A 5260-nucleotide genomic window follows, 5' to 3' on the forward strand; every position below is an offset into this window, starting at 1 on the left:
GATTGGCCGTGCTCGTTCAGACGAGTGATTTGATTGGCCGTGCTCGTTCAGACGAGTGATTTGATTGGCCGTGCTCGTTCAGACGAGTGATTTGATTGGCCGTGCTCGTTCAGACGAGTGATTTGATCGGCCGTGCTCGTTCAGACGAGTGATTTGATTGGGCGTGCTCGTTCAGACGAGTGATTTGATTGGCCGTGCTCGTTCAGACGAGTGATTTGATTGGGCGTGCTCGTTCAGTCGAGTGATTTGATTGGCCGTGCTCGTTCAGACGAGTGATTTGATTGGCCGTGCTCGTTCAGACGAGTGATTTGATTGGCCGTGCTCGTTCAGACGAGTGATTTGATTGGCCGTGCTCGTTCAGATGAGTGATTTGATTGGCCGTGCTCGTTCAGACGAGTGATTTGATCGGCCGTGCTCGTTCAGACGAGTGATTTGATCGGCCGTGCTCGTTCAGACGAGTGATTTGATTGGCCGTGCTCGTTCAGACGAGTGATTTGATTGGCCGTGCTCGTTCAGACGAGTGATTTGATTGGCCGTGCTCGTTCAGACGAGTGATTTGATTGGCCGTGCTCGTTCAGACGAGTGATTTGATCGGCCGTGCTCGTTCAGACGAGTGATTTGATCGGCCGTGCTCGTTCAGACGAGTGATTTGATTGGCCGTGCTCGTTCAGACGAGTGATTTGATTGACCGTGCTCGTTCAGACGAGTGATTTGATTGACTGTGCTCGTTCAGACGAGTGATTTGATTGGCCGTGCTCGTTCAGACGAGTGATTTGATTGGCCGTGCTCATTCAGACGAGTGATTTGATTGACTGTGCTCGTTCAGACGAGTGATTTGATTGACTGTGCTCGTTCAGACGAGTGATTTGATTGGCCGTGCTCGTTCAGACGAGTGATTTGATTGGCCGTGCTCGTTCAGACGAGTGATTTGATTGGCCGTGCCCTTTCAGGCGAGTGATTTGATTGGCCGTGCTCGTTCAGACGAGTGATTTGATTGACTGTGCTCGTTCAGACGAGTGATTTGATTGACTGTGCTCGTTCAGACGAGTGATTTGATTGACTGTGCTCGTTCAGACGAGTGATTTGATTGACTGTGCTCGTTCAGACGAGTGATTTGATTGGCCGTGCCCTTTCAGGCGAGTGATTTGATTGGCCGTACTCATTCAGATGTGTGATTTGATTGGCCGTGCTCATTCAGACGAGTGATTTGATTGGCCGTGGTCTTTCAGACTAGTGATTTGATTGGCCGTGCCCTTTCAGGCGAGTGATTTGATTGGCCGTGCCCTTTCAGGCGAGTGATTTGATCGGCCGTGCTCGTTCAGACGAGTGATTTGATCGGCCGTGCTCGTTCAGACGAGTGATTTGATCGGCCGTGCTCGTTCAGACGAGTGATTTGATTGGCCGTGCTCGTTCAGACGAGTGATTTGATTGGCCGTGCTCTTTCAGACTAGTGATTTGATTGGCCGTGCTCATTCAGACGAGTGATTTGATTGGCCGTGCTCGTTCAGACGAGTGATTTGATTGGGCGTGCTCGTTCAGACGAGTGATTTGATTGGCCGTGCTCGTTCAGACGAGTGATTTGATTGGCCGTGCTCGTTCAGACGAGTGATTTGATTGGCCATGCTCGTTCAGACGAGTGATTTGATTGGCCGTGCCCTTTCAGGCGAGTGATTTGATTGGCCGTGCTCGTTCAGACGAGTGATTTGATTGGCCGTGCTCTTTCAGACGAGTGATTTGATTGGCCGTGCTCTTTCAGACTAGTGATTTGATTGGCCGTGCCCTTTCAGGCGAGTGATTTGATTGGCCGTGCCCTTTCAGGCGAGTGATTTGACTGGCCGTGCTCGTTCAGACGAGTGATTTGATCCGCCGTGCTCGTTCAGACGAGTGATTTGATCGGCCGTGCTCGTTCAGACGAGTGATTTGATCGGCCGTGCTCGTTCAGACGAGTGATTTGATTGGCCGTGCTCATTCAGACTAGTGATTTGATTGGCCATGCTCGTTCAGACGAGTGATTTGATTGGCCGTGCTCTTTCAGACTAGTGATTTGATTGGCCGTGCTCGTTCAGACGAGTGATTTGATTGGCCGTGCTCGTTCAGACGAGTGATTTGATTGGCCGTGCTCGTTCAGACGAGTGATTTGATTGGCCGTGCTCATTCAGACGAGTGATTTGATTGGCCGTGCTCGTTCAGACGAGTGATTTGATTGGCCGTGCTCTTTCAGACGAGTGATTTGATTGGCCGTGCTCTTTCAGACTAGTGATTTGATTGGCCGTGCCCTTTCAGGCGAGTGATTTGATTGGCCGTGCCCTTTCAGGCGAGTGATTTGATTGGCCGTGCTCGTTCAGACTAGTGATTTGATCGGCCGTGCTCGTTCAGACGAGTGATTTGATCGGCCGTGCTCGTTCAGACGAGTGATTTGATCGGCCGTGCTCGTTCAGACGAGTGATTTGATCGGCCGTGCTCGTTCAGACGAGTGATTTGATCGGCCGTGCTCGTTCAGACGAGTGATTTGATTGGCCGTGCTCATTCAGACTAGTGATTTGATTGGCCATGCTCGTTCAGACGAGTGATTTGATTGGCCGTGCTCTTTCAGACTAGTTATTTGATTGGCCGTGCTCGTTCAGACGAGTGATTTGATTGGCCGTGCTCGTTCAGACGAGTGATTTGATTGGCCGTGCTCGTTCAGACGAGTGATTTGATTGGCCGTGCTCGTTCAGACGAGTGATTTGATTGGCCGTGCTCGTTCAGACGAGTGATTTGATTGACTGTGCTCGTTCAGACGAGTGATTTGATCGGCCGTGCTCGTTCAGACGAGTGATTTGATTGGCCGTGCTCGTTCAGATGAGTGATTTGATTGGCCGTGCTCGTTCAGATGAGTGATTTGATTGGCCGTGCTCGTTCAGACTAGTGATTTGATCGGCCGTGCTCGTTCAGACGAGTGATTTGATCGGCCGTGCTCGTTCAGACGAGTGATTTGATCGGCCGTGCTCGTTCAGACGAGTGATTTGATCGGCCGTGCTCGTTCAGACGAGTGATTTGATCGGCCGTGCTCGTTCAGACGAGTGATTTGATTGGCCGTGCTCGTTCAGACGAGTGATTTGATTGGCCGTGCTCGTTCAGACGAGTGATTTGATTGGCCGTGTTCGTTCAGACGAGTGATTTGATTGGCCGTGCTCCTTCAGACGAGTGATTTGATCGGCCGTGCTCGTTCAGACGAGTGATTTGATTGGCCGTGCTCGTTCAGACAAGTGATTTGATTGGCCGTGCTCATTCAGACGAGTGATTTGATTGGCCGTGCTCGTTCAGACGAGTGATTTGATCGGCCGTGCTCATTCAGACGAGTGATTTGATTGACTGTGCTCGTTCAGACGAGTGATTTGATTGACTGTGCTCGTTCAGACGAGTGATTTGATCGGCCGTGCTCGTTCAGACGAGTGATTTGATTGACTGTGCTCGTTCAGACGAGTGATTTGATTGACTGTGCTCGTTCAGACGAGTGATTTGATTGGCCGTGCTCGTTCAGACGAGTGATTTGATTGGCCGTGCTCGTTCAGACGAGTGATTTGATTGACTGTGCTCGTTCAGACGAGTGATTTGATTGACTGTGCTCGTTCAGACGAGTGATTTGATTGACTGTGCTCGTTCAGACGAGTGATTTGATTGACTGTGCTCGTTCAGACGAGTGATTTGATTGACTGTGCTCGTTCAGACGAGTGATTTGATTGACTGTGCTCGTTCAGACGAGTGATTTGATTGACTGTGCTCGTTCAGACGAGTGATTTGATTGGCCGTGCTCTTTCAGGCGAGTGATTTGATTGGCCGTGCTCGTTCAGACGAGTGATTTGATTGACTTTGCTCGTTCAGACGAGTGATTTGATTGACTGTGCTCGTTCAGACGAGTGATTTGATTGACTGTGCTCGTTCAGACGAGTGATTTGATTGACTGTGCTCGTTCAGACGAGTGATTTGATTGACTGTGCTCGTTCAGACGAGTGATTTGATTGGCCGTGCCCTTTCAGGCGAGTGATTTGATTGGCCATGCCCTTTCAGGCGAGTGATTTGATTGGCCGTACTCATTCAGATGTGTGATTTGATTGGCCGTGCTCATTCAGACGAGTGATTTGATTGGCCGTACTCATTCAGATGAGTGATTTGATTGGCCGTGCTCATTAAGATGAGGGATTTGATTGGTCCGTGTCTCTTGCCTGCCAGCAGTAGGAGTTTTGGGACGTTGCAGGACAGGAAGTGGTTCGATATCCCTCTAAACCAGCCGTCCCAGTATTTCTCGGCTTTAGACAGATCAATTTTCCAGCTGTACACACTGCAAGTCTGAAACACACACACAAACACACACACTCATGCATGTCGATTATGCTCAGTTGTTTATCGTGGGCTGTTTGTTCAGTTGCACATGGATGGGTCAAAGGTTAAAGAAGGTTAAATATTGGTCCATTTGACCAATAGCTGTATTTTAGACTTTATGGAGCACAAGTCATATTGCTCAGTCATATTTATGAGATAAAAAGTAATTATGAGATTAAGTAATAATTATTGCAAAAGGTTTTTGTCATAATTCTGACTTATAAATAAAAATTATGACATACTAAGTCACTTAAATTATGAGATAAAAAGTCATAATTAAAAAGTTTTTGTCTTAATTGTGTCTATTTTGTCTTAAAACTGAAAATTATGAGATACTTAGCCATAATTATTAGATAAAAAGTTATGCGAAAATGTAAAAATTTTGACTAGTTATAATTATGTAGTTTGTCATGACTTAAAAATAGAAAATGATAGTCATAATTATGAGATAAAGTAATTATGAGATAGTTATGAGAATTGTTTGTCAACTTTGACTTATAATCATGATGCAGTGTCATCATTTTGACAAAGTCATTTAAATTTTAAAAACTGGAAAAAGTTAAAAGTTGTAATTATGACATACTAAGTCATAATGATTAGATAACACATCAATTATGATATAAAACATTGAAATTATGACATGAAGTCTAAATTAAAAGATAAAAAAGTCAAAATTACGAGATAAAAAGAGATGACAAAAAAGTTATAATTTTGATAAAAAGTTTAAATTTACACTAAATATTACATAGTGCGTCGAATAGGCTTCCATACATCTGCATTAATTTGCATAATGCAATAATTTGTGATTGTATATTTATAAGTGAACTAAATAGTCTGTATATACATACAGGTGGCATGGTACAGTAATGCTATGTTAATTTGATTTCCATATTCATAT

This window comes from Rhinichthys klamathensis, unplaced genomic scaffold, assembly GCF_029890125.1.
Source record: "Rhinichthys klamathensis goyatoka isolate OS25496 unplaced genomic scaffold, OSU_Roscu_1.1 h1tg000058l_1, whole genome shotgun sequence".
Taxonomy (NCBI): domain Eukaryota; kingdom Metazoa; phylum Chordata; class Actinopteri; order Cypriniformes; family Leuciscidae; genus Rhinichthys; species Rhinichthys klamathensis.